Raw genomic sequence first — 11,549 nt, forward strand, 5'->3', positions numbered from 1 at the left:
TCTTCATATTACTTCATATTGTTTACTGGTTACTGTGATCTGGTTATTACGCCATACACACAGTCCTTGCACTTTCCCACTGTGGCATCTAATATTTTGTGTGATGTATGCTAACTAGGGATGAGCGAGTATACTCGCTAAAGCACTACTCGCTCGAGTAATGTGCTTTAGCCGAGTATCTCCCTGCTCGTCCCTGAAGATTCGGGAGCCGCCGCAGCTGACAGGTGAGTCGCAGCGGGGAGCAGGGGGGGGGGGAGGGAGAGTTACTTGCTGTAAACTCTGTTTTACAGACCCAAGTTTATTAACGAATCAATAACCATAACAGTTCATGTAAACTCTGTCTTACAGACACGAGTTTACCACCACCAAACTCTCCCCAAGTTTACCTGCCCACCCGCCTAATGCGGGCGACAATCCCCCACCAGGCCATGGCATCCACTAATGACATGGCCCCCTCAACACCCGCAGCCTCCTCAGTCATCTACACAAATCCATGTTAAAAATATCCAACTCAATCTCTGACAAGTATACTAGATCATTCCTATGGAAGCCTAGACCAAAACCTTCCAAATCAGTATATATAAAAGAAAAAAAATCCACTCCTGGCATGAGCTCTCTACCATCGGGTTACCCTTCTCCAAATTCTCTCGCTATATACAGACCTCGGCAATGACCATAATAATCGAGGAACAAAATCTGGAAAACAAAAACTATCACTGTATCCGGAACCTAGTTTCAATGCTCCACATCTCCCTTTCAATGTCCCATGCCACATCAATGTGTTCTCTTCTATGTCATTAACCCCCTAAGTGTAAAATTAAAACATCTGGACAGGGCCCACGTGACTTTCTAAGCCCATGTGACTCTTTATAGATCAGTTCAGCCATTAATCCACTCCACCTCATACATCTATTACCGCAAACTGTGATCTGTACAATCCCAAATTTTCGGAATAGCAGTGATCCGCCGCCCTTCTCCAAGCCCAGTACACAAAGGAGTGTCCAACAATCCACACAATACTTTTCTTAATTCCTAGAATGAAAGAAGAATTAGTACACCATATTATTCAGGCACATGTACAACTTACACCGAGATGAACCCCATCTGTCTACCTTTTTCTTCAATAAAACCGCACCTGTAAACAGTTTTTAAGCACCATTATACATTAAAAGCTAAAGATTAAAAGATAATGATTCTCCATCATCCCCGTCTTCCCGAAAACAATACAGGGTCTTCTACTAATTGCTCCATAAGATCTTACTTTTGCCATGTATAGCTGCGTGGACACTATTTACATTGAGTTTTTTTTTTATTTTTATTAACTGCAACTTTTACCAACTTCCCTAGTAAGCTAAATGTGATAGCAGAGCGTTGATCAGCGGCATACACTACTGCCTTACAGCCCCTGATCAGCGGCGTACACTACTGCCTTACAGCCCCTGATCAGCGGCGTACACTACTGCCTTACAGCCCCTGATCAGCGGCGTACACTACTGCCTTACAACCCCTGATCAGCGGCGTACACTACTGCCTTACAGCCCCTGATCAGCGGCGTACACTACTGCCTTACAAACCCTGATGAGCGGCGTACACTACTGCCTTACAGCCCCTGATCAGCGGCGTACACTACTGCCTTACAGCCCCTGATCAGCGGCGTACACTACTGCCTTACAGCCCCTGATCAGCGGCGTACACTACTGCCCTGCCTTACAGCCCCTGATCAGCGGCGTACACTACTGCCTTACAGCCCCTGATCAGCGGCGTACACTACTGCCTTACAACCCCTGATCAGCGGCGTACACTACTGCCTTACAACTCCTGATCAGCGGCGTACACTACTGCCTTACAGCCCCTGATGAGCGGCGTACACTACTGCCTTACAGCCCCTGATGAGCGGCGTACACTACTGCCTTACAGCCCCTGATCAGCGGCGTACACTACTGCCCTGCCTTACAGCCCCTGATCAGCGGCGTACACTACTGCCTTACAGCCGCTGATCAGGGGCGTACACTTCTGCCTTACAGCCCCTGATCAGCGCGTACACTACTGCCTTACAGCCCCTGATCAGCGGCGTACACTACTGCCTTACAGCCCCTGATCAGTGGCGTACACTACTGCCTTACAGCCCCTGATGAGCGGCGTACACTACTGCCTTACAGCCCCTGATGAGCGGCGTACACTACTGCCTTACAGCCCCTGATCAGCGGCGTACACTACTGCCCTGCCTTACAGCCCCTGATCAGCGGCGTACACTACTGCCTTACAGCCGCTGATCAGGGGCGTACACTTCTGCCTTACAGCCCCTGATCAGCGCGTACACTACTGCCTTACAGCCCCTGATCAGCGGCGTACACTACTGCCTTACAGCCCCTGATCAGTGGCGTACACTACTGCCTTGCAGCCCCTGATCAGCGGCATACGCTACTGCCCTACAGCCCCTGATCAATCGCTCTACCTGAAAAACAGAATTAATAGGTACCACATTATACCATCTTTGAAAGAAAGCCATACCCAACAATACCTTCCAAACTGAGCTATATGAGCTGCATCCTAAATGTTGGACTCTTCTTCCCTGAATTGCTGCATCAGCAAACAAGACTATGAAATAGCAGCCGCATTAATCTCACACTGACCATCTCTAACCCTCAATAAGAGGTTATATGTTAGACATAATCTGATTAGTATACGAACTAACTCCTGCCGACCGGCTCTTACCAACAATCACTCCATAACCATTATCCACTAATGATAACTCCTCCGCTTCCACAAACTCCCATCACCAAGCTGACTGACCATTAAAGTCACAGATACCAACCATACCACTAGATCCTGCTTTAGCTCCCTTGATATCTGCGCATGCGATGTATGGGCCTTCCAGTCGCACATCACCACACATAACTTGCGGGAATACCTGGACCAATAATAATCACCTGTGAAGCCAAACAGGACCGACCTGCTAATGGCTGCAACTCCCTCCATGTAATCGTCCTTCATACGTAATGTCTGACTAATTAAACCCATAAACTATACACCCCTGACATTGGCAATTAGAACAACCATCACAATGCTATCAATTGAATACCTAAAAATTCCAACCGAGTACATGGCCATGGGATTTTTTCCGTTCGCCAGCAGCACCCCCAAAATCCTCCATCCTGACCACATGCCCTCTAAAACTTGTGCACCCCTCATTACCCTGATGCCCCATAAACAACAATCATCTAAGTAGTGTATTACACCAACATCCGGAGATTCCTTCCTCCCACCTACTCTAAAAATAAGGATAGTCCTAAATAATAGTAGGATGCCTTAGATCCCATCGGTAACGCCAAACCGGAAACCAAAGGATTAAAACCCCAACCAATAAGAAGTTATCCGAATACTGCATCACATGACCGAAGTGCCATATCAAAGCCAATGTAGTCACATGATGCATATCTTAATGCCAGCAGCTCAGGAGCGCCTCAGCATTCAGAGAAGACTGCTTGGGGTAAGATAGATGATAAATCACTGAGAGGAGATAGACTCCTTCTGTGGTATCACCCTTAAAGGGGACAACCTCAAATTGAAAAAAGGGGGGTATCAAAATGACCGGCAACTCTGCCCTCATCTATGTGATTAGCAATTTAACTACCTCAGGATCATAAACAGCTGAAATTAACTTATTAACCCCTTCACAGCCGGGTTTCTTTAACTCATGCACATATAAGCCGTACCGGGATCCTTCTTTATTGAGCCGGGCCTACTTCCAATATGAGAGGCTCACTGGAGTCTTGCCCTATTGCAGGAAACTATTTCCTGGATGCAAGGAATTTGTACTGATTTCTGACTAAAACAACCATAAATGGATGAGAGCGGCACAATATGAGCCCTCATGGCAGTACCCACAGCTCTCCATTACCTCGATCCCATAAATGTAAACACACATCCAGGTAGTGAGGCGCCCCAAGGATGTCTAACAGCCACCTAACTAGTCACACCGAGGTAGTGAGGCGCCCCAAGGATGTCTAACAACCACCTAACTAGTTACACCGAGGTAGTGAGGCGCCCCAAGGATGTCTATAAACCACCTAACTAGTTACACCGAGGTAGTGAGGCGCCCCAAGGATGTCTAACAACCACCTCACTAGTTACACCGAGGTAGTGAGGGGCCCCAAGGATGTCTAACCACCACCTAACTAGTTACACCGAGGTAGTGAGGCGTCCCAAGGATGTCTAACAACCACCTAACTAGTTACACCGAGGTAGTGAGGCGCCCCAAGGATGTCTATAAACCACCTAACTAGTTACACCGAGGTAGTGAGGCGCCCCAAGGATGTCTATAAACCACCTAACTAGTTACACCGAGGTAGTGAGGCGCCCCAAGGATGTCTAACAACCACCTCACTAGTTACACCGAGGTAGTGAGGGGCCCCAAGGATGTCTAACAACCACCTAACTAGTTACACCGAGGTAGTGAGGCGCCCCAAGGATGTCTAACAACCACCTCACTAGTTACACCGAGGTAGTGAGGGGCCCCAAGGATGTCTAACAACCACCTCACTAGTTACACCGAGGTAGTGAGGGGCCCCAAGGATGTCTAACCACCACCTAACTAGTTACACCGAGGTAGTGAGGCGTCCCAAGGATGTCTAACAACCACCTAACTAGTTACACCGAGGTAGTGAGGCGCCCCAAGGATGTCTATAAACCACCTAACTAGTTACACCGAGGTAGTGAGGCGCCCCAAGGATGTCTATAAACCACCTAACTAGTTACACCGAGGTAGTGAGGCGCCCCAAGGATGTCTAACAACCACCTCACTAGTTACACCGAGGTAGTGAGGGGCCCCAAGGATGTCTAACAACCACCTAACTAGTTACACCGAGGTAGTGAGGCGCCCCAAGGATGTCTAACAACCACCTCACTAGTTACACCGAGGTAGTGAGGGGCCCCAAGGATGTCTAACAACCACCTGACCAGTTACACCGAGGTAGTGAGGCGCCCCAAGGATGTCTAACAACCACCTAACTAGTTACACTGAGGAAACACCAGCGTCCCGGTAACCATTAATAACCATCTCTGTTCCTCCGGTCATCACAGCCTCATCCTCCAGTTACCCCACAGCCGACAGTCTGCATACAGTGGTTACCTCACAGCTGACTGCCTGCATACAGTGGCCAGTTATCTCACAGCTGACAGATACCAAGCAGTGGTTACCTCACAGCTGACTGCCTGCATACAGTGGTCAGTTATCTCGCACCCCCTTTATTTCAGGGGCATTGTGGAGTGCTGCTGTCAAATAAGGTATTTATTACGCCACTCCATACCCCTTCCCCTCTACGGTGCTGATGCTGCTCCCACTGAACACAGGCGAAGCCATCCCATGATGTCACAGCTGGGGGCATTGCAAGGAGCCCAGTGGTGAAGCCGCTTGAAGCTGAAAAGGAGGCATAGCACAGCAGAGACAGGAGCCAAGCCAATCAGCAGCTGTAGGTGTTCCCTATACCTTCCACAGCACAATCCCTGGTCTACACCCATTTTCGTGGTGGAGACAAGATACACCAGTACCCAAGAATCTAACTACTATAGTACTGCCCACTAAGTACAGGAATATAACTACTATAATACTGTCCCCTATGTACAAGAATATAACTGTTACAGTACTGCCCCGTATGTACAAGAATGCAACTACTATAATACTGTCTCATGTACAAGAATATAAGTACTAGAATACGGACTACTATGTACAAAGATTTTATTACTAGAATACTGCCCCCTATATAAAGTAATATAACTACTAGAATACTGTCTGTTACATACAAGAATATAACTAATATAATACTGCCCCCTATGTACAAGAATATAACTACTAAAATATAACTACGTAGAAGAATATAACTACTATAGAACTGCCCCTTATGTACAAAAATATAACTACTTTACTAATGTCTCCTATGTACAAGAATATTACTACTAGAATACTGTTCCCCCCCTGTGTACAAGAATATAACTACTAGAATACTGTCCCCTATGTACAAGAATATAACTACTAGAATACTGTCTCCTAAGTACAAGAATATAACTACTAGAATACTGTCTGTTACATACAAGAATATAACTAATATAATACTGCCCGCTATGTACAAGAATATAACTACTACTATACTTTCACCTATTAGCAGGAATATATTTACTAGTATACTGTCTCTTATGCACAAGACTATAACTACTAGGATACTGTCTCCTATGTACAAGAATATAACTACTATAATACTGTCTCCTATGTACAAGTATATAACTACTAGGATACTGTTCTCTATGTACAAGAATATAACTACTAGAATATTGTCCCCTATGTAGAAGAATGCAGCTACTAGAATATGGTCTACTATGTACAAAGATATAATTACTAGAACACTGCCATCTATGTACAGGAATATAACTACTATAATGCTGTCTCCTATGTAAAAGAATATAACTACAAGAATATTGTCTCCTATATACAATAATATAACTACTAGAATACTGTCTCCTATATACAATAATATAACTACTAGAATACTGTCTCCTATATACAAGAGTATAATTGCTATAGTAACAGGAAAATAACTGCTTGGATGATAATAATCATCGACTTGGCCTAAGAAGTTAAACGTACGGTATGCATTTTTTTTTTTTTTGCCGCAGATAACTAACTATATCGCTATATATGCATCTATATATAGATAGATAATATATATATGTATATACACATATACACAGTCATTTAGCTGACATGTGGCTAAGCCGTATTGGACCGCAGTGCGAGATATGGGCAGCTGGTCCTTGAAGCTCCACCACAGATCGAGGGCGAGGCTGATCCAGGGCAGCAACAGTAAGTACTGGATGATAAGAGGCAGCGGATGCCAACAGAAGGCCAGGATATTGAATTTGGGAACTCCTCTCAGAGATGTTTCTCCATGTCGGTGGTTAACGCCCCACCTCTTCCCGATATTACAGTAATTTATTTACTAAATCACACAGTCATTAACTATCAATTGAAAACCCCAAACAACTGCGCAGCGGTTACGTTTTTTTAACCAGAATGTGTAAACCCAGCTTGAAACCTCATATATTTAATGGACATAATACGGACAACCTACAACACCATTGATTTGCATTGGTGTATTCATGTGTGCGGTGTTTTTCAGCATGTCTTATTTTATTCCATATTTACACACCAAAATTGCACATTCAAATCTATAGATGCATAAAAAAAACTATCCTACGGCTGTCAAATGCATATTCACTGCATTTATGCCAGAAGACCGTGTGAAGAAGAGCGGACATCAGTTGGGCCTTTTTTTTGCACAAGTGAAAAAAAGCACAAATTACACACAGACCAAAATAGCATGCGCCCGTATGAATGAGCCCTAAAGCTGAGATCTCACTGTGGGGAGTTTTTAACTTATGAGATGCAAGGAAAAAAACACTGAAAACCCAGAAATAAAACATACTGTTTTATAACATACATGCATTGTACAAGCTTAACCAGTGATAATCAGTCCTTGCACTATCATCATTTACATTCATATATATATATATATTGTAATGGAGCGACATGGGCCCTTTAATTTAGCTCTTGTGAGACAAGACATAACAGTTATCCTCTGTGTAGTGCAGTGAAGTGGGCGGAGCTTGAAGTGGGCGGAGCTTCCAGAAGAAAAAGTGGCAGTTGGTCAGTCAGACGCCATCTTGAAGCCAGATGAGAACTGTTGCTGCTGCTGACAAGAAGCTAACCCTACTGGATTGGATTTTGCCAGGAACAGCTGGAGAAGCCAGAAGAGGAGAAATGGTGACAGTGGCAGATGAAGAAGAAAGAAGAGGCAACAGAAAGTCATAGTCCAAGGAGATCTATCCTGTAGCAAAGACCAGGCAGACAAAGAGCGCAGCGGAGACCCAACTAGGGGCCCAATACGTTGGATTGGAGGACAGAAGGAACAGACATTAAGGACTGGATTATTACCTGATAGGACCAGTGATCTGCAGCTGTCCGCGGGGAAGCCAGTGCCGGCCGCAGCGTCAGCCTCAAGGAGCGCCAGCGAGGGGGTCACCTGGAGCCGTAAGCAACCAAGTCACACAAAGATTAGCAGTCATTTAATTCACAGTTTAATGTTATAGATTTTGTCTTGCATTTTGGGTGGACTTGCCGCAGATTTCACACTTTGGATTCAAAAAGGTGAAATCTGCAGCACATAGTTAACCTGCTGCGGATATAAAGTCCACAGCGTATCCCTCGGGGAGATCGTCTGCACTCTGCGGGGGAGATTTGCTAAACTCTCATCCCCATGGCTTATATTGTAAATGCTGCTGATTCACCTTGCGCAAAGTCCACACCGAAAATCATTCTTGTCCCATGTGATATACCCTAATGCTCCAGGAGGATTTGGACGATTAGGCCCCCTTCCCACGGACAGATTTCCGCCACATAATATGCGGCAAAAATCCGCCGCGTTGCCCGCAGCTATTAGGTTCTATTGAACCTAATAGCTCAATGCTCATGGTGCGGAATTCCGCACCGTGAAATCTCCCGTCCTCACCCGCGGCATGCTCTATTTGCCGCGGGTGTACACGCGGCCGGCTTCCATTGCAGTCAATGGAAGCCTTCCGCTCACACTATCTTCCGCTGTAGCACAGCGGAAGATAGCGTGAAATCGCCTCTCCGCCCATCGCCGCCGCGCGTCATATGACATGGCCGGCCGCGTCATGCGACGCTGTGGGCGTGTCTTGTGACGTGGCCGGCGTGTCACATGACGATGCGTGCTCGTCACGCCGAAGCGTCATGCGGGACCCAGAACACCAGATTCGCTGATAAGTATGGGGTCTCTGGGGGGCGCCATGACGGGCTTCGCCGTGGAATATTCCGCGGCGAAGCCCTTCACGGCCGTGTGCAGGCGGCCTAATTCTACATGTAGTATATTGGTGTGACTATTATATACAGAACAATAATATATGTATACACACACACTGAATAGCCATTGAGACTTGAAATAATAAAGTTAAAAGGGTTTTCCAATTCGGTGACATTTTTTGAAAATCGATCGATCAGTGGGGGTCCTACTGCTGGGAACCCCCTCCCATTGATCATCAGAATAATGGCTTTAAAGACGTTCAAATGGCCACCTTTAGCAGTCCTACTGCAATAAATGGAGCAGCAGTGTGTATGTACAGCCAACGCTCAATTAATTCTGCCAACTTCAGCACTACCATTGTGGTGATTGGTGGGGATGCCGGCAGTCGGACCCTCACCGATCTATCAGGTATCACCTATCCAGAGAACAGAAAGAGGAAACATGAAAAACGTCACCGAACCAGAAAACCCTTTAATATAGAAATATGACATTGCTGTATTTTCCTCAAATGGGCCGATACACAAGTAACGATTTCCTACTGAGTTATTTGGCCTATATGGTATTCATTGAGGACCCTTATCTATTTCATGTTTATCTAAGGAAACGGTTCTATAAGGAGCAGTCAGTCCACAATAGACTAATATGTAGGTGTAAGTAGTGATCGTTATTCCTCAATGACTGAAGCGCTTGTAGTGATGACATACGGGTCATTGGGGCTTTATTATAGATATTGGTAGAAATTACATCTCTGGAAATTACACAACTAAAATGCTGGTTATTTCATTAACCCCTTCATAATAAAGGTTGTACATGTTTGGGAGCCAAGCCCGCTCCAAGCACGGAGGGTGCCCAATGTGTTACATAGCAGACATCCACCTTCAGGGATCAGATGCCAGCTGCTTAACTTATTTCACACTCAATGATGAACGTGGCATCTAAGCCGTTAGAGGGAATCCCTCCATCCCTCCCCAGCAACACAACTGTAGGGTGGCTATGGGTTACTATGGTAACCCAAGGCCTAGTTAATGCTACTGGGACTAGTGTATATTAAGGCCTTTTAAGTCTCAACAGTGAAAAGGTGTAATATATATAAGTATTGCAGTGTTTTCTGTCAGCAATCGCATGTTCCAGTCCCCTAATGGGACTAAAAAGTGTTTAATAACATTTTTAAAATAAAATATATTGAAAAGTTAAAAACCTCTCACATATATCTAGACAATAAATAAATATAATTGCTGTGACACAGTAGAAAGGATCACAGCACTACAGACATTACGTCATGTAAGTGTTGCAGGTTGTTCATATATTGTACATACCTACACAGTATTTGAATGGAAGAAGTCCGAAGTAGAAAACAGCCACAAATAAGGTAAGCTGCCAAAATGAACATTTCTTTCCTGTCTAAAGTTTATGGCGCTGTATGTATAAGAAGCGCTTTATGTACTTGTCCATTCCATATGGTATGCAGAATAATGTGCCCGGTTACAACAAACCTGTCAAGTCACCCAAATTCAGGGCTGCCAACCGTCCATAAATTCATGAACAGTTGACAAAAACTGGGTGCTATTTTTCTATCCCAAAAAAAAGCAACGTTCATTAATTTTCAGCTTTCATTTCTGAATTTGCACAGTGCGCATGTGCCAACATGGTTCCACTACTGCAGCCGACAGGAGAGGAAAGAGGATGTGACAAGAGAGGGGGGGATCTCATTCACCCAATCCCCACTCTCTTTAACCCCTTAAGGACACGTATTTTGGGCATATGGATGTCCACTTGTCAAAACTCATATTTTTTTTAATTTCTCTGATGACTTGAGGGCTTCTTTTACTTGCAAGGCGAAATGTAGTTTTTATTAGTACCATGTTTAGTGAAAAAATACCATATTTTGTAAATCTTAACTTTTTGGAGAGCAAAGAGAGAAAACACGTCAATTCTGCCATTGTTTCTTTTACAGCATTAATCATGCGGCATAATACATTTTTTATGAGAGTCAGTTCAATTATGACGATAACAAATTCTTATTTTTTTAGCTTTTCCACTTTTCCGCAATATTTCATTTCTACATCGCTGCAAAGTCCCATAACGTTTTTTCTGTCATGTTTGGAGCTCTGTGAGGGCTTGCTGTTAGCGTGACAAGATGTAGTTAATATTGGTTACCATTTTGGGGTACTGCTTTTTTAATCACTTCTATTGCGTTTTTGGGAGGCAAAAAGAAAATACCGTATATACCGGCGTATAAGACGACTTTTGAACCCCGAAAAATCTGCTCTGAAGTCGGGGGTCGTCTTATGCGCCGGTAATACAAAAAAAAAAAGGGTAAAAAAAAAAATCATTGCTCACCTCCCCCGGCGTTCTGTCGCGCTCCGGCAGGATGTCGCTCGCTCCTCGTCCCCGGCGCAGCATTGCTTTCTGAATGCGGGGCTTGAAATCCCCGCTTCCAGAAAGCTAATACACACGCCGTCAGCCAGTTACAGCCATTCAATGACAGCATTGAATGGCTGTGATTGGCTAAAACACACGTGGCTTGAGCCAATCACACTATTCAATGACATCATTGAATGGCTGTGATTGGCTGAAGGCGCACGTGTGTTAGCAATCACACCCATTCAATGATGTCATTGAATAATTTTTTAACTTTTTTTTTTTTGTCCCTTTGTCCTTCCACAGGGACCCATC

The sequence above is a fragment of the Eleutherodactylus coqui genome, unplaced genomic scaffold, assembly GCF_035609145.1.
Source record: "Eleutherodactylus coqui strain aEleCoq1 unplaced genomic scaffold, aEleCoq1.hap1 HAP1_SCAFFOLD_98, whole genome shotgun sequence".
NCBI lineage: Eukaryota > Metazoa > Chordata > Amphibia > Anura > Eleutherodactylidae > Eleutherodactylus > Eleutherodactylus coqui.